At 41.4% G+C, this 23,073-nt stretch overlaps 1 protein-coding gene across 1 annotated transcript in view; it reads left to right on the plus strand.

The window, feature by feature from the left end:
- Nucleotides 1-8,920: 8,920 nt before the first annotated feature.
- Nucleotides 8,921-23,073, plus strand: part of LOC126991959 (uncharacterized) — a 41,250-nt gene continuing 27,097 nt past the window's right edge. The window contains exon 1 of the mRNA XM_050850624.1: nucleotides 8,921-9,124. The gene's annotated coding sequence lies outside the window, so the exon portion shown is untranslated. The remainder of the gene's footprint in view (nucleotides 9,125-23,073) is intronic.

A 23,073-nucleotide genomic window follows, 5' to 3' on the forward strand; every position in this document is an offset into this window, starting at 1 on the left:
AGTAACTGGTGGATGTTCTTGCCCAATATAGTGGCATTTTTGCATAGCTTCACCTATCACCTGACTGATTCTTTGACCAAATAGTTGTAAATATTGCAGTTGGCAATACTCCCTTGTCAGAATCTGAAGGAGTGATGTCCGCAGTTCCCTCGATATGGCTGATCATCCCGCATGCACTGACATAAGTGTTAACATTCAACACTCCCTGAACGTGCATATACGTTTGCAAGTGGGGCATACATAACCGACTCCTATAGATCTGGACCTCCTCTTTCCAATGGGGATAGTCGCGTCTGCACCACGCGCAAGGAAAGGGTTAAAATGGCGACATAATTCTTTGAAGAACATAAAAGCTTCACGGCTTTGTTCAGGTCCATATTTGTGCTCTGCAGCTTTATGCTTGTCTGGTGAAACCTTTCCATACGACAGACCAGAACACCAGCAAGATGCAATTTTCCAAGGTATTCAACTTGGATAAAATATCCCTTGCCTCGTGTTGTGCGTTGGCTGTTTCATCCAGGTTTTCTGTAAATTGCTGTGAAACCATCCTTATTTTTTCATATCCACTGTTGAGTGCCTTTGAAGCATCGGAGTGGGCAGCCCATCTAGTGTCACTCAGGTGTTTGACAACAGGCAGGCCATCAAGGGCAGTGACTAACAGTTCCCATCGATGAGTTGATGCTGTGAAGAATCAGTAGACATTCTATACTAATTCAAAAAATTTGTAAGCAGTAGAAATGTTGTCCACAGCAGAATGGTCAATTAAGTGAAGGGAATGGGTGAAGCAAGAAATAAAGTCAGCAAGAGGATTCTTTTCCTAAATTTTTGCTTGCAGTCCCGAGTATTTGCCACTCATGTTTGATGCATTATCATATGATTGGCCTCTACAGTCACTAACTTAATCTGATGTTTTCTAAAAAAAGTGCAAATGCTATGCTCGAGCTCTGCAGCACCGTGACACCTCATCTCAATAAACTGCACAAACCTTTCAATAGGCTGACTATCAAGGACATATAGGAAAATGCAACACAGCTCATCTCAATAAACCGCACAAACCTTTCAATAGGCTTACTATCAAAGACATATCGGAAAATGCAACACAGCTGTTTAGAGTGACTTATATCAGGGGTTGAGTTGACAAATTGAGTAATATTTAGCTATCTTGATTTCCTCAGTAAAGTGCTCAGTACTTCTCCCTAAAATAGCTATGAGTTGGTCACATGTAGTGGAAGACAAGTAAGAAACTGACCCCTTCCCCTTGTTGCTATACTTTTCTATGTGCACAGCTTTAGCATAAACGCGCTCAGCTTGGCACTGGTCAATCACCAGTGAATTCACAAAGCCAAACGCTTTTGCCCTTTGGCACAATGTCATCGTAGCATCCCTGCGGGCTTTATTGCTCTCATGAGCCACCATTCGCTGTGTGGCATTTTTCCAGTCGCAGAAGCCACATCTGGAGAAGGCACTATCTTCTGGTGAAAACAGCTTGCATTGGAAGCAAAATGCTTTGCCTGTACTTGGGGAATAACAGAGCCAGTTTCTCTTCTTCTTCTCTCCCTTTGGCAGAGAACAGTAAAACATGGACTTGCAAAAATATCTTATTTGTTTTCCATCTATTTGAATAGAGTTAATAATGCTTGCAGTTTCATTGAGGCAGTCACCACTTTCCTTCCTGCACCAGCAGGTAATCACGCATCTCCTCTGTTAAGTCTTGCCACAAACCATTAAATTGAATAATTTATATATATATATATATATATATATATATATATATATATATATATATATATATATATATATATATATATATATATAGATATAGATATATATATATATATATATATATATATATATATATATATATAGATAGATAGATAGATAGATAGATAGATAGATAGATAGATAGATAGATAGATAGATAGATATAGATATAGATAGATAGATAGATAGATAGACAGATAGATATTCCATAAATAGGTAACGTACAGACTAAGAGTGAGATAGATCACCCTGCACAGGACATCGTTAGATGTGTAAAAAATGGGGGGCCCTCTGGGCCAAACCACAGGGCTCAAGGAGTCGATAGACTATAATAAACGTAGCTAGTTCTATTTTCTACTTTTTATCAGTATATTACCAATTTGTGAAGTTATTCAAAGGGGGGCATCCAGGGGGGCACAACCCTAAAATGGGTGGGACACGTGCCCCCGGATAATTCCAACACTGCATGGGCCCCTCCTTTTGGTGGGCGTGGGCCCCTGCTTTTGGTGGGCCCCTAGGCTTCAGCCTAGTCAGCCTTATGGATAATACAGCACTGACCGGAGTGTATTATGATTCATGTAGACGAATATGCTTGTGAACTGTAATGCCATATTGTGAAGTTAGGAGCGGTCATCACTGCTTAAGTTGGTTCACCCATTGGGTCATCAAATCAATGTTTACTTTCTGCCACAATAAAAATCACTCAAAATATCCCTGATGTATTTTTTCTGGTAAAACCTACCATAAGTCTCGGGTAATACTCCCTTGCCAGAATCTGAAGGAGAGATGTCCTCAGTTTTCTCAATATGGCTGATCATCCCGCTCGCACTGACATAAAGTGTTAACATTCAACACTCCTTGAACGTGCATGTACGTTCGCAAGAGAGGCATACATAACCATCTCCTATAGATCTAGACCTCCTCTTTCCAATGGTGTTTTTGTTTTTTAGCTGTGATGAATAGTTTTTGAGATACAGAGGTTAACCCATAAACTGGGCAATTAAGATTTGGGAATAGCTCCTGGGTGCGCAATAAATGGCAAAACAATAACCTGGTGGAAAACAATTTTTAGTATTACAACACCTAAGAGAGACATGTTAAGCACCAAATAGTGCAACAAAAAATAATAATTCACTTAATGTGGCAATGATGGCGGGATAAAGGTTGCGGATATGAAGTGACCTTGAGAGCGCTGGTAGTGATGCGTCGAAAACCAGCTGAGTACTAAGGAGTTAAAGGGAAATAAGTGCAAGAAAATATGTATTCCCTACTTCATTTAACTCTGATTTTCGTATGTGTAATTTTACATTATGGTTACAATTTTATGCTCGTGTGATGCAGAATTTCCTCAGGAAGATGATAGTGGTCTCAGTTTTTCGTAAAAATGAATGTTGGGGTCAGGAAACAGGGTGAGAGTGAGGTGTGTGAAGTCGTCGGTTTGGGCAGACGACGAGGATGGGGCGGGGCTTAATTAGGCTCGAGGAAGGGACAGAGCTTATCGAGACGCCAGCCAATCATCGTCCAGGACGAGATATGCCGTGAACATTTCTATTTATATTTTTTATTCACCGACAATTGCTTCATAGGGTATATAACGAAAAATCTACATCTTATTTTATTTTATTGTAGTAGTTTATAACATAAAAAACATCCGAGAGGTCCTAATAAAAAAGCTCATTTCAAAATTTGGTTCTTTCACGTTCTATGAGAGTGACGATACCTCTCTATACTTGCCTTGACCCAGCCTGGGTGCTCTCGGGAGCAAGTACGTTCACACGTGGGAGGAGCAGCCGGGAGCATCAAGACGTAAACTGCTAGTAAATGCAAGGGCATGAATTCATCCCAGACACCCCAAAAGGCTACTACCATATATTAAAACCACAATGAGTTTGGTCCGTTAGCCTAATATTGTAGAAATACTTTAAGTAAACGAGTTTTATCATAAGTAGCATCGATTGATTGATTGATTGTTTATTGTTGCATTTAATAACAAAGGAGAAAGGAGGAACATGCCATCCCAACCCCCAGGCATTACATAGTGATTATATAATACACGAAAATAATCGTTCCTTAACCCTATACTTCCCAAGTTTTCCTTTTTTTGAGAAAAAAATAATGTTGCTGTTCTTTGCATTTGTTTCCATCAATAATATCTAATCATTTTGAATTTTTCATCATATTACATATATTAAATGATACAGAATTAGAGGACTAATTCGTCCATATGGGCACAGTGAATAATGGGTAATTTCTTAATAAAAGAAAACAAGTATTTCTACATTCAAGGTAAAGTCGTCTTTGACTTGATTAAGTGTTTATTTTTGTTAAACAGTGGTTACAATGTACATATAAAGCAGTTTTGATGTCATTTTGCATCAAATACTGATATAGTAAAAAAATAACATTTTCAATTCCTTGACTAGAACTGAACTAGAAATTCATTGTAAAAAAATAACATTTTCACTTCTTTGACTAGAACTGAACTAGAAATTCCCTGAAAAAATTAATGGATATTCTTATTATGAAAAAAAATAATAAGTTCCATTTCCCTTTATCGCCTAATACAGGCATTATCTAACGAGTATGAAATTGTACAAAACAGTTTTGCTTTCCATTCAGGCAAAGGTTTACTTTGCATTTAGAGCATGTGATATTTGTTTTTCCACTGCATCCTTTCCTCTTACACATCCTTCTTTGTTCCTCTACAGCAGGCCAGTGGCCAACACTGTCATATCTGATAGGATGATCAGGCAATGCTTGAGGCCTACCAGCTTTTTTCACTTTGGGTCCTGCATCAGTAGCATCTGAAAGAGATGGTCTTCCTCTTTTGCGATTTAATTCTTTGCCTCCCTTTATCAGGGAAAATGCTACTTTTATTTTGAAAAATGCCAGAGGAATTACCTCTGACTTTGGTAGCTTGAGGTGGAGAGCATCCCTTCTATAGAGAAGCCAGCTGTTGACAATCACCATGTCAATCATGTGAAAGATCAAACGGTGGTAATATTTTTTTGCTCCAATGTTGATTCTGTACAGAGCAATTAGACAGTCTGCCAGATCCACCCCTCCCATTTCTTCATTTTCTAGGTTGATTTCTTGCGCATATTCTTGATCTCTTGCACGTAGCCTGTCAATCTGTCTGCCATAAAATGTAGTCGACGGGATATCTGAAATAGAAACCAACGATAATAATACAACAATATAAATAAATAAATAAATAGATAATAATAAAATAATAATAATAATAATAATAATAATAATAATAATAATAATAATAATAAACTCTAGGCTCTATGAATGACAATGATATAGTACATAACAATAGCCTACAATATAATATGTATCAACAATAGATTATAAATATATGTACATTTTCTTTATCGAGTAGGTATAATAGAAAACGGAACGTGATGTTCCCAACTGGACGAACTCGTCTGCTAAACTAATACTATTGTATAAGCTACAAACTTTATCTAACTCTGATTTTATACATACTACACCTAAGTATAACTATTCAACAACTTCTCTGATTTTTTCTATATGCAAAACTTACTTGATATTTCATCCATGTGGTCATAAATGAGAGCGCCTGCAGCAAAATCAGGCACGTCCACCTCCCTCAATTCTCAGGCGCATACTGAGCTGTAAACAATAGAAAGTGGGCGGAGTCACGTGTGGCGGGATGCACAAATACCAGACGAATTCGTCGGCTTGGGAAACAAGATCATATATGCAGTGTATTGCCCATAGAGTCCTGTTATAAATTACCGGACGAATTCGTCCGGGTGGGAAGTATAGGGTTAATTACCTCCATCGATATCTCGCAAAGAGATAAACATTTCCCGCAATGTTGCTGCCACTCTCTCAAAAGTTGTTTTGGGCAGACTGCCTCTTGTAGAGCTTATCTTGTGGGTCCCACAAGTGTCGATGCTGCCTCACTTCCTCTAGCAATGCCACCTCGGCCTCCCGGCTCCAAATCTTGTTATCTGCATCTGTCATTTCTTGTTTTATTGGCGCCGACATGTTTACCCAGCCGCCAGTCGGCAATACAAGACGGACACGCTCAGCTGCCAGACCCAGACCCAAAATGTCCCCCCCCTGTTCCCCCCTCTACTGCGCATGCGCCGACCCGTGTTGGCCCGCCCCATTTCAAGGGGGGACCAGCTGGCCCGCATCTACTGCAGACTGATCGGTCCCCCCACGAGACATCGGTCCGCCCTCCTTATTCTGTCATTTACTTGCCTGTTATTTTCCACTGTGTATAACGATTTTTTTTTTTACTCATATCTGAACATACTATCTGTAATATACAACAGGATATAACGGTATAAACTCTAAGAGCCCAGGGTCAACCTGGAACTGGGTTCCAGGGCTGGAATTGAGAAGAGTGCCCCGCGGCTCTATAATGAGTTACCCGGGGATGTTAAGAACAGTGACAGTCTGGCAATCTTCAAGAAAGCGCTGAAGACTCACTTATTCACTAAGTCCTACGACTTAACAAATATGAGGATTGAAGACAACTTTAGGTGCTAATATTACTGTTATAATGTTAGCGGCCCTGTGGAGCGCTGCTGCGACGGCGGACCGGGGCCTGAATGCTCATCAACGGTATCAAAACGTACAACTAAAAGCCTTCAGTAAATTGGTTTCCCTTCTTTCTGTATCACTTGTTGGGGTTATTTCCTAGGCGAGACTGCTGCCACATTAATAATTATGGTCACCAATCCTTTACAAAATACCTTTATATGCTCTAGATTAATATTATGAAGACTGTAACAACTCCCTTAGGTTAGTATGTTTTGGGAGGCGCCCACCCAGGTTACGTTAGGATAGGCTTCCCGACCCCAAATTCCACATGATGAGGCGGGGGCTCTAGGAAGCCAGCACTCTGCAGATGCGCAATCAACGTAATAAAATTCATAATATTAAAGATGAAGAGCTATAGTCCATGTAGTGATATTCTAAAAGCTTTACCCCTATATGATGAGCTAGTGCTGATTTAAATAGATAGAGACTGAAGGATGACCAGGGATTCTGAGAGGCTATTTTGTACAGGTGGACTCTAGTGGGTAGATCAGGAGTTAGAACAAATAGGTCTGAAGGAGCGATTGCAGATTTATTACGAAAGATTTGCCAGTACTTGATTATGTTCATTATTGTGTGTGGGGGATAGTTTATTTTTGGGGTCTGGGGGGGCACACATATTACACAACTTATGGTTCCATTCACTTAAATTTAAGCACATATAAATAAATTTTATTATCAAGGATACATACAACAAGTATATTTTTCCAAATATAATATAGATACAAGGATATAGCGTTTTTTAGACCTTTACTCACTATGCTTCCATTCACTTTACTCTCTTATGCTTCCATTCACTTAAATTTAAGCACATATAGATAAATTTTATTATCAGGGATACATACATTTTTCCAAATATAATATCGATACATGCAAGGATATAATGTTTTTTTTTTATTCCTGGTGCTACTTACACATATGTATCCTTAGTTGTATAATTAATCACACTCTGTACTGTCTGGGGGTTTGGACGGCATGCTCCTCCCTTTCATGGCATGGCTCAAACCGTTTCTGATCTTGTAGCAAGACAAAACACACACACACACTCAGGAGGGCAGGACTGTCGGCCTTTCACTGCCGCAGGATCACATACACATATAGGAGGGCAGGATTGCTAGCCTTCTGCTCCTGCTGGGAAGATGAGGTCACAACTTCATGGCTTACATCCTGTACCTATTGTATACAGGTAAGATACCATACTAAAAAAAGGGTGCGGCTGCTGAGGTGAGGCAGGCGAGCTCGGGGCTCGAGGGCACCGTTGCCAGATTATCGTACTCCAGAGCCGCGTAATTACCGGTTTCTGGCTATAACTGTTGCCAACAAGCACCAATAATTAACCATTTAAACGATATCCATATATGAAGGCAGTTATTTGGGTGATGAAAGCAGTTTATTGGGTCGGAAATCGGCAAACATAAAAGGCTGAGTACGACAATCTGGCAACGTTGCTCGGGGGGGGGCGGTTTTTCCAGTGTTTTGGAGTGGGCCGAGTAGCGCATATAAACACAGGTCGGCGCATGCGCAGTCCGCCCCTGCTGCCTGTAGAGTCCCTCATAGAGTCCCGACAACCTAAGATTTGGACGCCATTATTGGCCCTGTGTTTTCGCCGCGCTTTTCAAACACTAGCACACGGTCTCGCGGCGAAGACAGGGCCAATAATGGCGTCCAAATCTTAGGCTGTCGGGACTCTATCTATCAAGGGACTCTACAGATCATGACCCAGAAACGGGTTACGCTAATGGAAAAGGCTAAAGTATATAGAGTGAGTTGGGTGTGATTCTAAAGTTTTACCGACAGGTGTAGCTCACCAATAGCTACTGCTCATTAAACTCTTGTAAAACGTCCAGTCTATTAGACTGTGGCCTTGATGAGACTGTGAAATATATCCATTGTGAGTCTGTAATAACAGCTAGAGCCCTGTGGAAGAGATCTTATCTAATAATTTCGGCCATAAGGGCCACAGTTTCCCTCCCTCCATGGAGGTATCTTCCCAAGACGACTGACTGTTAGCACACCTTCGTCTGTCTTCTCATCGGCCTTGCAGTTAAATTATACACTTTGTAGCCTCATGTGACATGTTGCTACAGCCGAAGGCTAGGCAGCAAGGCATTGTTACATTAAAAAGCAGCCGAATCCGCTTCCAAAATAGGTAAAACTATGTTTTTATTACATCAGTTCAAAGTCAGCGCGGTGCTCGAAGGGCCAATAATGGCGCCCAGCAGCCTCTACACAGGGTCGCCAATGTCGGGACTCTCTATATAAAAGGGACTCTAATAACTCCCACAGAGTTAAATACTCTGTGATAACGCCACCTAGAGCGGAACGTATTTTTTTCATATTGACTTTGTTGTTTATTCAGTGTTTTGTCCGAGAAAAGGTACTGAATCCACATCTTGTGTGGAAATAATAATGATAATAATAATAATGATAATAATAATAATAATAATAATAATAATAATAATAATAATAATAACAATAATAATAATAATAATAATAATAATAATTGTTTTATTTCGCCCAGCGGCATATTTAAAAAAAACAAAAAAACAGGACAAGAAAAACAAACGACATCGAAGAGTTGGGTGCGCATATTGAATTAGGCCAAAACAACGTGGCCGTGAAAAATGGAAATAGAGAATAATCAAATTCAATGAGAACTTTTTATTTTTTATTGAGGAGTACCGTAAGGAATTGCGTCATCGGCGGTCAAGGACAGTTCGTGCTCTCTGAAGGCTGGCAGAAGCTGATCGTCGTCTTGGATTGCTGTGACAGTGTGATGAAGGTAACGTTTATAAGGTGTCACTGCTAAGCTTCCGTGGTGTAATGGTTATGAGAGTAGCGTTTGAGTGCACCGTCTGGCAACCATCAGCAGATCCTCAGTGGAGTGCCCCAAGGGTCGGCGCTGGGCCGTGTCTTCTTTCTTGTTTACATAAATTATGTGATACCCGACCTAGATTCACTACCCAGATTTTATGCCAATGATGCCAAACAATACCCTTGATATGAAAAAGGACACATTATGGTTTAACATGGCATTCTTGGCAAAATGTGGATGGTCTTACCAGGATGTCTTACCAAAATGAGCACCACAGGCATGGAGCTCCAAACATGTCAACACACCACAGTATATAGATGATGTAACAGTCTGTGACTAGAAAACCATCCACATGTTTGCCAGGTACCGGTACCGGGGAGACTGGGGGAGTAAACTGCTGTTCAGGCAAGGTCTGGAACTCTAGAAGTAAAGGGGAGAAGCAGAGACGAACAGGACCAAAACTGTAGCTTATGTATAGGGGAAAGGAAACAATAGAGCACCTGATAGTGGCCTGTGACAGGTATGACGAGGAGAGGCAAAGGCTATTGGCATCTGTGGTGGAAATTATTGGGGAAGAGGAGTAGCATAGCAGATTGGAGGAGGAAGACGGAGGAATAAGTACCTTGTTAGGACTATGTGGGAGTAAGGAGGAAGCAGTGAAATTAATACGGTAAAATTCTAGTGTTTGCCCATACTCCCCCCACCCCCCCATACGAGCCTGGGGACCTGGTGGGAATGTGGGGTTTCGGGTGGGGGACACGAAATCCGTCGCATTCGCGTATTTTTTTAGTATGTGGGGAGGGGGGGATAAAATCTCCCTAGTTCTAGGGAAATTCCCTAAATTTAGGGAATTTAACTCCCACCACCACTAAAATAAGCGTTTGTGACGAATTTAGTGTTTCCCATACGAAAACCACACACTCAGTGGATCCCCAAGCTTGTTTTGGGAGAGAAGCGTAGTGAACCCACCAAACAATGCTCACATCACCATCTGGCGTGGCACCAGCGGCCATCTGTGCTCACATAAACGCCTCCACCACACTCATGCCCTCTCTCTCTAGTAGGTTGTCACCTCATCGCAAGGTTTCTCTCCTCCAAGTAGAGTCCGTGGCACCAAACACAGTGTATCTTCATTGTAAAACCACCGGCTAGCCGGGATCCATCCAACAGAATGATCGAATTTCTAGAGGAAAATTATCTAAGCCAAATGGTTTCTGAACCAACTCGACAAAATAACATACTTGACCTTGTTATAGCGACCCAAGATAACCTAGTCAGTAATGTCACGGTAGGAGAACACCTCGGTTCCTGCGATCATAAACTAGTGCGCGTTGACATTAGAGCTCAAACATCGGTGACTGAAAATAAAGTTAAGGTGCCCAATTTCAAAAGAGCCAACTTCAGAAACCGGCGAAAACTAATAGATATGCAACTATCAGATGACGGCAATGCAGAGGACGCCTGGCTAAACTTTAAAATCACTTACTCACTCAGCAGGACACATTTGTCCCTTGTGCGAGAAGCGAATTAACACTAATAAAGTCCACCTTGGTTTAATAGCGAAATTAAACACTCAGTCAAGGAGAGAAAATTGTCTTACAGGTTAAAGAAAGACCAAAGCACGCCCGAAAACATTAGACTTTACAATGATGCAAGGCGGCGAGTAAAAGATTAGTGCATCAGGCAAAGCGTAGATATGAAGAAAATATTGCAGCCAACTGTAAAAATAATCCGAAATCCTTCTTCAGTTACATAAACAACAGAAAGGCGATCAGAAGTGGAATTGGACCTTTAATAAACAGCGACGGTGCACTAGTGACTGACAGCCAACACGTTGCAAACCTATTAAATAATTACTTTTCCTCGGTGTTTAATAATAACAGTCCTCCCACCACCACCACCAACACCAGTACTAATGTAAATCCCGAGCATGCATTGTCTAACTTTGAAATAAAACCCGATGAAGTCCTTAAAGCCCTCAAATCACTTAAAACAAATAAAAGTCCTGGACCTGATAAAGTATATCCAACTCTGCTGAAAGAAACAAAGAGCGAAATACTCTCCTCCTCACAACCGTATTCAATATGTCCTTGCGACAAGGCATTGTCCCTTCAGATTGGAAAAGGCTAACGTGACACCGATTTTAAGAAAGGAGACAAAAAGTACCAGGTAATTACAGGCCCATTTGTCTAACTTCGGTTGTAGTTAAGCTACTTGAGGGCATAATTAGAGACAAATTTGTGATTTACCTTGAAAGCCAATCATTAATTGGGGACTCACAACATGGCTTCCAAACAAAAGATCCTGCCTATCAAACCTATTAACCTTATATAACGACCTCTTTAATTATTATGACGTAACCAAATCACTGGACCTAGTCTATCTTGATTTCCAGAAAGCGTTTGATAAAGTCCCGCATCATAAATTACTTTACAAATTAAAACAAATAGGTATTGACGGTCAGGTAAACCAATGGATCGCGAATTGGTTGAGCAACAGACAACAAAGAGTAGTGATTGACGGATTTAACTCAGAGTGGGCGCCTGTCACTAGTGGCGTCCCTCAGGGCTCGGTTCTTGGCCCAGTGCTCTTCATTATTTACATCAACGACGTGGATGTTGGACTCAATAACCGCATTAGTAAATTTGCAGACGACACAAAGATTGGTAACTCGGTTCTCACTGGCGAAGACAGGCAAAGCCTCCAAGAGGATTTGCACAAAATTTCAGCTTGGTCGGATAGATGGGAGATGCCCTTTAACGTAGACAAGTGCCAGGTCCTTCAAGTTGGAACGAGGACTAAGAAGTTTGATTACGAAATGCGGCGTTAAACTCAAAGCGTTCAATGCGTCAAGGACTTGGGGTCAAAATCGCGTCAAACCTCAAATTCTCACAGCAATGCATCGATGCAGCAAATAAAGCGAACAGAATGTTGGGCTTCATTAAAAGAAACTTTTATTTAAGAATAAAGATGTAATACTCCCGCTCTACAACAGTTTAGTCAGACCCCACTTGGAATATGCGGTACAGTTTTGGTCTCCCCACCATGCAAAGGATATTGCTAAATTAGAAGGTGTTCAGCGTCGGCCAACGAAAATTATCCCTTCCTTGCGCAACAAATCCTACGAAGAAAGGCTTTCTACCCTTAACATGTTCTCTCTTGAGAAACGTCGCCTCCGAGGAAAACTGATCGAATGTTTAAAAATACTTAATGGTTTCACGAATGTAGACAGATCAACATTGTTTATGATCGATGACACTTTGCGCACGAGGAACAATGGCGTAAAACTCAGATGTAGACAAGTAAATTCAGACTGCACCAAATTTTTCTTCACCAACGTTGTAGTGCGAGAATGGAATAAGCTCCCATCATCAGTGGTCCAGTGTAACACGATTGACTCCTTCAAAAATAAGCTCGACCGTCACTTCCTTCAACTTAATATCAACTAGAGTAGAAATGCAACGTTTTGGAGTCTTCTGATTAATGTAAAATCACTTAGGTTTAAGGACAGACCACCAAGTCTGGACCATGGGGTCTGTGTGGTCTGATTTTCTATGTAAATCTATGTAAACACTACTGCGGCTTGTGCAGGAAGTGCAGGCTCTCGAACCTCTTGCCCGAGCTGTTCGAACACGTGAATCCTTACTGACCGGATTTTGAATCTGCTTCACGGGCTCGTATTCCCAGTATATAAGGTGATTGTGGATATTGACTCTGCGCCTCCAAAATACGATAATACGCCTCCATATATCAGTAAAAAAAACAAAGTACTTAAAAGTAAAGAAGCTGAATTAATCCCCTTCCCCCAACGATCTTGGGGGACCTGCGTGAACTCGGGGTATTTGGGTGGGGGAGCATATTTAAACTACTCCAACCGAACTTTACGACCTGGTCTCACATGCGTGGGCTAATGGCTAACTAAGCGTACCATCGCTAACCAAGCGTACAATCGGTAATAGTATTAGGTAAAGGTGCGTGTTCTAAAAAAATAATAACCACGCGTGGTGGACCTGGTCTCACATGCGTGGGCTAATGGCTAACTAAGCGTACCATCACTAACCAAGCGTACCATCGGTAATAGTATTAGGTAAAGGTGCGTGTTCTAAAAAAAAAAATAACCACGCGTGGTGGACCTGGTCTCACCTAGTGTATCATTGCTAACTGGATCGTTGGCAACGCTGCTCATATTGCAATGGCGTTGCCATGTAAACACATCGTCCGTATGTATAATATGCCCTTAAGTACAATATGGAGGCGTAATATCGTATTTTCGAGGTGCGGAGTGATTTTCAATAATTACCTTGCATGGTTTCCGTACGTTGTAAAAAAAAAACGGAATGTATGAAATTTCCCTACATCTAAGTAATTGTAAGGAATTTCCCTACATCTAGGGTATTTTTCAACCCCTCATATCTCAAAAACTATGCATTTGCGACGCATTTCACGTTTACCACCGCATTCCCCGAAGTCTCAATGGCCACCTAGCCAATTTTGGTTGTGAGGGGTGAGTATGGGCAAACACTAGAATAATACCATTAATACCTCACTCAAAAATTTTCTTGGCATGTTGCTGGGAAAAAAGACCTGAGCAGTGAAAGTGGAGTGAAAAGTGTAATAGCGGAAAATAGCAAAGCATATAGGCAAGTAATTCAGGGAAAGAAAAGGACAGAAAACCTGAGTTCAGGATAAAGTGCTTGAGAAAGTGATGTAATACTGAAAAGAAAAGTGTGTAGAAGTGAAAAAAGAAGAAAAGAAGAACGAAAGAAGGACCTAAGAAGCGATACAAAGCGTCACAGGTCAAAAGAAGAAGAAGAAGGAATGCCATGTTAAACCATAATGTGTCCTGTTTCATATCAAGGGCAATAAGTGTTATGTATTATAAAATGGGTTTTAATATTGTTGTATTTATATCCCTTTATCTCACTTCCAACTTTACAAAGTATTCTTCAGATGTCTTATATAATTATGCCCTTTACTAATCATCAGTGCCCCAGGAAACTGTTGGAAAGAATAAATATCAAAACAAGCGATAAATCTTATGAATTTCTATTCCACCCCCCTCCACCACTCCAGCCCACCTACACCCCAAACAAGTCTGGGGACCTGTGGGAAAACAGGGTTTTGGGGGAGAAGGCAAATTGACTGAAACATGGGCCTCCGAAATTTCTTTAAAATAGGGAAAATTCCCTTGTCCCAAAACTAAGGAAAGTTCCCTAAACCTATTGTCTTGTAATCTATTCTAACATAACCCAGCAGCAGCAGACGCCGCTGCAGCTGGTCTGTTGATGAGTGTCGTTCGTGTCATTGGATGACCATCATAGTGGACCCACTACCCCACTGCCGCCGCCCCGCTCCATCCTGTGCTGCATATTTCCCACGGCCCACACCGCGTGTCCAATATATTACTACTCCAACCTAACTTTACATAACCTAACCTTGAAATCCCTTTAATTGGGGAGGGCTTCGCCCCTATCAGCTAAGGAGGGTATCTCTACCTGCCCGTCTTTTCAGTTACACACTTGACACTCAAAAGCTTAGGGAGGGTTATATTTTCCCTAACTTGAGGAAATTTCCCTGTGTTGATAGCATTCCGTTGTTGGATTCTTTCTGTTTTGAACCAGTACAGAATGCCATTTGTTTTGTATTTGGCTGTCTGAATGATCAAGCAGATAAAATTCAGCACAGTCAAACCTTGGTTTTTGTATGCCCCAGTTTTCATACGATTCAGTTTTCAACGAGTTTTTTCGTTGAAAATTTGTCCCAGTTTTCTTACATCCGCTCGGTTTTTGTACAATTAAAAATGGTCCATACCAAACTCGTCCACCTGCCCACGTGGCTCGGGCACTCATTTCCCAGAATCGAGTGCCCATACAAAGCATCCCATGCGATTGTGACTCACAGCCCTGTATGCTCGTCTCCAAACAACATCTTCGAAGGAAAACTTAGCATTTCCAAGGTATCTCCAGACCTCCCTTGAACCTTTCCTTTGTGACATAATTAGGAATTACTATATCATCATTTATGCACGATGAAGTGCTAGTATATTCTCATTGGTGTAAAAAATGTGAATTTCAGTCCACCTTGACCCGAGTATGAGGAAAAAAGTTACAGATACAAACATGTTTATAAGACTGGTGTTCAAACGACAGGGAAGTGACCCCAAATAGGGCCTTGATACCTAAAATTCTTATGGAGGGTGATTCCCTTTCCAAACAATAACCTCTCCTCCTCCCTCTCCCCTCCTCGCCGTCTTTCATAAAGTCTTCAGTAAGGGTAAAAGTGATGATAAATGTTCAATTATCCATTTCGTTAGTCATTTATATATATTTCTCATTATTTTCTGTATGTAGAACTAGATATATATAGTTAGTCTCTCTAAAATGTATTTTTTGTTAATATTTTTGGGTGTCTGGAACGAATTGATTGGATTTACATTATTTCTTATGGGAAATATTGCTTCAGTTTTCGTACATTCGGTTTTCGTCAGACTTTTTCAAACGTATTAATCACGAAAACCGGGGTTCCACTATATTTTGAAATTGTAGTGAGCACATTTTCAAGGCTATCAAACAAACAATCTGTAATATTATGGATTTGTTAATGGTCATCCTAAAATATGTGTAAAGGGCATGACATAACTCCTCTCCCCCCTCCCCCTGCCTCCACCACTAGCGGGCAGTGGCGGTCAGTCAGGGCCAGGGCATGTAGCATGGTACGGTACGGTAATATTTTTCGTAATTCAAACCTTAGAATAATACCGTACCGTAATCCCATACTGTACTTGAAAAGTGACTCTGTACCATACAATTATGGTAAATTACTGTACCTTACCATATTTTCATACATGTTTCTGTACAACAACAGAAAAAAAAAGGCTACGCCCACAATGTCATACATTTACACACAGAAATAAATGCACACATATACACAGGCATTTACACACACACTGTATACACACAAGTACACCACACATATTCACACAGGTACACAAAAACATGTACACACACATGTCTACACAATATACACACATGTACACGCATGCAGATATGTATGCACATACATATACATGTACACACAATGTACACACAAACATGTATACAGATAAACTCACATGTACATGCATACACTTACACATGAACATACATGTATTTACCTAGTTGTAGCTTTGCAGTGCCTGGGCTTACGCTCATGTGGTCCCGTCTCCGTATTTGTATTTGTCCAACTTTTCCTTGAAGTTTTGCACTCTTCGCCGATACTACATCCTCACTTAGTCCGTTCCAAACCTCTATATTTCTATATGTCTCTCAAGCATCTTCCTTTCCTCAATTTTTTACTGTGTCCTCTTGTGCTCCTGGTGTTTATTCCTTCTTTTAGTAGTAACTCATTATCTACATCTTCCATTTTGCTCAATAATTTATAAATTTGTATTAGGTCTCCCCTTTCTCTTCTTTGTTCCAGTGTTGGAAAGGTCCATTTCCTTTAATCTTTCTTCATATGTCAGTCCCTCCAGTTCTGGAACCATTTTTGTTGCCATTCTTTGTAATTTTTCTAGTTTTTGTATGTGTTTCTTCTTATGGGGAGACCACACCACCTCTGCATATTCCAATTTTGGTCTAATCATAGTGGTTATTAACTTTTTCATCATATCCTTATCCATGTAGTGGAATGCTAATCCTATGTTTCTCACCATTTTATACGTATCACCGAATATCCTATTTACATGACTCGGGCTGTTGATTATCTTGTATTGTCACTCCCAGATCTCTCTCTTCATGAACTTTCTTTAATACTTTTCCATCTCCCATTTTATATGTCCATTTTGGTCTCCTTCACTCTTTCCCATTTCCATTACATGACTTTTCTTCACATTGAATTCCATCTCCCATTTTATACTCCATTTCCAAATCTTGTTCAGGTCATCTTGCAGAATTTCAGTCTTTACTGTTTCTAATATGTCTTAGCAGTTTTGCATCGTCTGCAAACAGGCTCATATAACCGTTTACTTTCTCTGGCATATCATTTACATATATTAGGAAGAGTTCAGGTGCCAATACCGATCCTTGAGGCACTCCACTCTCTACAACTCTCCATTCCGATTTTGTGTCCTTTACCACTGTTCTCATCTCTCTTCCTCTTTAGTAGCTTTCCATCCAGTTCTTCATTTCCCCTTTCAAAGCTCCTTTATTCTCCAGCTTCCTTTTTTTTTTTTATTTATTTTTTTTATTTTTTTTATTTAGTTAGTTATTTTGTTATGTGTGTACGCCTGTAGCACCAGTAGCTCTCTTGAGGGGCCTGGATGGAAGTCGGCCCCAGCCCATCATGGCACAGGCAAGTGTTTATAGTGGCGCCATCTTCTCTTGGCTCATGCTGCCCCCTGGAACTCCTTCTTGAGTCACTTGGACGGTTTCCTCTTGAGTCCGGGTTGATGGGTGGTCTTCAGGACAGCATGTGGGTAGTTTTAAGCCACTCGGTAGTGACTGAAAAATCTGAGGTGGTAATGTGGGGATTCGAACCCGTGTTGTCCATCACGCGGTGAATGTGGGCCCAGCACGCTACCACTCAGCCACCGCCTCTATAGTAGTCTTGTCTGTGGAACTTTGTCAAACGCCTTCTTCAGGTCCAAGTAAATGCAATCAACCCATCCGTCCCTCTCCTGTATTATGTCTGTCACTCTTGAGTAAAAGCTCAGTAAGTTTGTTACACATGAGCGCCCTTTTCTGAAGCCATATTGCTTACTTGTGATCATATTATGCTCTTCTAGAAATCTCATCCATTGTTTCTTCATCATTTTCTCACATATTTTACATACTACAACACTGGTCAATGATACTGGTCTGTAATTCAGGTTTTTTTCCTTTTTTTCACTTTTGAATATCGGGACCACTTCAGCCCTCCGCCACTCCTTTGGTACTTTACTAGTTGTTAATGAGCATTTAATGATATCATATACTGGTCCAACCAGCTGATCTCTGCATTCTTTCAATATATAACCTGAGACTCCATCCGCTCCTACTGCTTTCCTCTCTTCCAGCTCTCCCATCATTTTATATATCTCCTCTTTAGTTACTTTGACTTCTTCCATATGAACATTTATCTTGTTTTCTTGTGGTTCGTAGAATTGTGATTCTTTTGTAAAAACTTGCTGGAACTTTTTGTTTAGTAGCTCAGTCATGTCTTTAGGATCTTCGATTATCATATTCCCATCACTCAATCTTTCTATTGTTTCCCTTGGTTTGATTTTTCCATTTATGAATCTATAAAGCAGTTTATGATCTTCCTTACACTTTTTTACAATATCCTTTTCATATCCCTTTTCTTTTTCTCTCCTAATTTTCATGTATGCATTTCTCGCTATCTTAAAATCTTTATTCCTTTCGTTTTTATTTCTTTTCAATCTCTTCCATGGTTTGTCTTTTTTTTTCTTTTGCCTTAACACATCTTACATTGAACCAGTCCTTTTTGCCTTTTTCTTTGTTTGTATTCTGGTACAAATTTTGTAACTCCTGATTTATGTGCCTCCAGGAAAATATCATACTTCTCTTGGACCTCCCTTGTTCTCTTTAACTCTTCCCTGTCTAGCTCTCCACAGTATTTCCTGAGATTTTCCATGTCTGCCTTCCTATAGTTTAGCCTGTTTCTTTTATATGATTCATCCCCCTCACTTCCTTCCTCCTCTGTTTCCAACTCAATTATTACGTGATCACTCTTTCCCAGGGAGCACCCATACCTTAATTCATTCATCAAATGCATTCCCTTTGTTAACACCAGGTCCAGTCTCGCCGGTTCGTCGTCACTTCTGAATCTCGTGTATTCCTTCGCCCATTGCGTTATCAAGTTTTCCATCGTCAATCTTGAAAATCTTTCCCCTAATGCTGTTTTGCTACCTCCACTTTCAAATATCTCCCAATTTACCTCCTTACAGTTAAAATCACCAGCTAACAAGATTCTTTTGTTTACTTTGAGTAGTCTACTCAAATTCTGAATGGTATCTATTCAATCATGGTCTCATATTTTTCCTTAGCTACTCCATGAATTAGTTCTTGGTGGTACATAGGTTGCTATTATCTTCATCATTTCTCTGTTTTTGTTCTCCAGATTTGCACTCACTATTTCTGCTTTTCCCCTTCATATATTACTGTTTTCACTAATACAGGTAACTCTTGATTTACGCGAGTTTGGTTTACGCGTTTTTTAAATAACGCGGGGTCCAAAATCCAAATAAATGTTTAATTTAGGCGTTTTTATTCACTTATACGCGATATTTTATGGAGTGGCCACCAGATGTCTCACGCAACTGGACTCACACGGCCACACAGCTGAGTTCAGTTCTTCCCGCGCGCCACTTGAACAACAATACAGTACCTACGCTGCCACGCTACTCAGCAATAGGGGTGGGCAGGTACCGGTACCAGTACTGGTACTAACGGTACCAGCAATACGGTACGGTACTGGTACCAGACTGCTCGGTACCGGTACCAATACTAGCCAGCCCCTCATGGTGTCCCTCATTTCTTCCTCACACGAGAGAGGCTGAGAATGAGTGCCCGAGTGGATATCTCGGTTCTGGTGACACGCGGCATGCAGCTGTTTGTTGTGTGGGTGTGGTTGTGTGGTTTGTAAATAATGCAAATGGCGGCCTAGCTGGGATTGCGTGAAATAACTCCTCGTACAAGACTCATGATGTACAGTTTCTGATATCATATTCACCCCATTATTCTCACTAATATTAATAATTAATAATGAACACATAGACATTTTTTTCCAATATGATTTTTTATGTAGCTTGTACTGCTCCTTAGTCATACAATCTTAAGCCACCTGTGACATCAAGATCAAGATCATACAAATGGCGCCCGATGGAAAAACGGGATAACAGCAAGGCATGGACGATCTTCCACCGATTTAGTCTTTGTATAGTAGTTATTAGATTGCCCTGTATTCTATAGTAACATATTATAGGACAGCTACGGACTATGAAGGATTATAAACAATAATAAAGGTAAGTTTGCTGTTTTTATTGGATAAGACGAAAAAGACCCTTAAAAACATCCCAAAGAAGAAAAAAGTCATTAAAAATTTGTATATTCAGCGTATAACACGCAGGGCTAAACTTTCAGGCATTTTTTATGTGAAAAAAATGCGCGCTATACGCCGAAAATTACGGTATTTATTTTTCGACAAACCTACCTCTTGTTTGATTTACATTGTTTTTGAATTACGCGACCTCGTCAAGAACGCAACACTCGCGTAAATCGAGAGTTACCTGTACCTCCTTCCTCGTCATTATCATCACTTCTCCACCTCCTTTACCATTTCTGTCCTTCCTCCATACATTGTAGTTATTATCAAACATTATTTGGATGATCTCATTTAGTTTAGTTTCCATTACGCATACATATATGCACATAATCACAAACATGTACACACATGCAAACATAAGTACACACACGTACAATAATATATACGTATTATAATTTACTCCTACCTTGTGATCACACACACACACACACTGGTTAGAGCGCTGTGCTGCCAGGCTTCACGGTCTGACAGGGCATCTATATATATATATAGATATATATATATATATATATATATATATATATATATATATATATATATATATATATATATATATATACAGGTAACTCGATTTACGCGAGTTTGTTTTACGCGTTTTTTAAATAACGCGGGGTCCAAAATCTAAATAAATGTTTAATTTACACGTTTTTTCCACTTATACGCGATATTTTATGGAGTGGCCACCATATGTCTCACGCAACTGGACTCACACGGCGCCGCGGCCACACAGCTAAGCTCAGTTCTTCCTGCGCGCCACTTGAACAACAATATAGTACTCACGCTGCCACGCTACTCTACGATAGGTATGGGCAGGTAACGGTACCAGTACCAGTACTAACGGTACCAGGTATACGGTACGGTACCGGTACCAGACTGCTCGGTACCGGTACCAATACTAGCCAGGCGCTCATGCTGTCCCTCATTTCTTTCTCAGACGAGTGAGGCTGAGACTGAGTGCCTGATTGGATATGTCGGTGATATGGATATTCTCTCTCTCTCTCTCTCTCTCTCTCTCTCTCTCTCTCTCTCTCTCTCTCTCTCTCTCTCTCTCTCTCTCCACTGAATGTATTACGCGCACCTTTTCACATAAAAAATGCCTGAAAGTTTAGCCCTGCGCGTTATACGCCGAATGTACAAATTTTTAATGATTTTATTCTTCTTTGGGGTGTTTCTAAGGGTCTGTGTTTCGTCTTATCCAATAACAACGGCAAACTTACTGTTATGCCGGACGTGTTACTTGGGTTCCGTGTCGCCGTCAGGAGACTCCGTGGGAGGGAGATATGTAAACACTTTGCACAACTTCTGTAGTTTAATATTCTTCCTTAGTAGTACACTTCACTCTGACTCTTCACTTACCACTAGCTTACTATGACTGGGACTGTCCCCTCTCGCCCTCTTCTCCTATATATATCCAGAACAGTACAGTCTAGAATATTACAGTATATTTCAGATCATACAAGAACATGTAGCAAAAATATATGCGAGTTGGCAACACTTCCCGCCTGGCGCCTGGCCGCGGACGGCTCGCCTTGCTCCCCGCCCCTTTGCTCGTTTCTTCGGGAGCCTTCTAGAGGCCTATGGTCGCCGGGGGAAGCTTCCAGCACAACACTATCCCCCCCTCTTAATTGTGATCGTCCCGATCACACACTTAACTATGTACAAACATAAGAGAATTAATCAAAAACATAATAATCGTCGTATCGCTGTGGACGCCTGCGTTGTCTCTGTCTTCTGTTCGTTGCCTCCTGCGCGTCTGTCTCCTGGTGCGCCTCGTCGTCGTCCGCTTCTTGGGGTGTCCCTGGAACATCTGCCGAAGCCGGGAGGTTATCTCCCTCGGCTGAAAGGGCCAGGAGGCCTACGTCGTCGTCGACCTCCTCTCGGTCCTGGACGTCCCTTGCGTTTTCGTCGGCTGCTGGGTGTCTGTAGTTGTTCCAGGTGTAGTTTCCCGGACCGTGGTACCTCCATAGGCGGTTGACGTGGACAACTTTCGGCTTGGTCTTTTCCGTTCTCCGGATTCGGTAAGTCACGTCGGAGAGGCGTTCTAGCACAGTGTAAGGGCCTTCCCAGGGGCTCTGTAACTTCGGAGACTGTCCTTTCTTCCTCTGCGGGTTGTAAAGCCAGACTCGGTCTCCTTCCTTGAAGTCAACGTGGCTTGCCCTCATATTGTAACCGCGCTTCATGGCCTCCCCGGAGAACTTCAAGGCACCTCGGACTTGATGGTGCACCTCTTCCAGCCGTTCCTCTAGTTGACGGGCAAAACTGAGGCGTCCCTTGGAAGGCTTTCCCCAGGAGGCCTTCCTGTCAGTAGGTCCACCGGCAATCGCAGCTCACGTCCAAACATCAGCTTTGCCGGTGAATACCCCGTAGTCTCGTGGGCGGCAGACCTGTAGGCCATGAGAAGCGCAGGCAGCTTCTGATCCCATGAAGACTGATCATTGTTGCACTGCTTGGCCAACTCCTGGCCCAACGTCCAATTAAACCTCTCCACCATTCCATCTGACTGTGGGTGCAGAGGGGTGGTCCGGGTCTTCTTGATACCCAGAAGCTTGCAGCACTCAGCAAGGACTGTTGACTCAAAATTCCTTCCCTGGTCGGAATGGAGCTCGTTAGGCACACCAAAGCGACAGAAGAACTCCTCCACCAAAACCTTGGCGATGGTAGTGGCTTCCTGGTCAGGGATGGCGTAGGCTTCCGGCCACTTGGTGAAGTAATCCATTGTGACACAGATGTACCTATTTCCGTTCGTCGTCAGAGGCAATGGTCCTGCTATATCCACTGCCACCCGTTCCATGGGGGCTCCAACCTGGTATAGTTGCAGTGGGGCACGGTGACGCTTC

This window comes from Eriocheir sinensis, unplaced genomic scaffold, assembly GCF_024679095.1.
Source record: "Eriocheir sinensis breed Jianghai 21 unplaced genomic scaffold, ASM2467909v1 Scaffold373, whole genome shotgun sequence".
NCBI lineage: Eukaryota > Metazoa > Arthropoda > Malacostraca > Decapoda > Varunidae > Eriocheir > Eriocheir sinensis.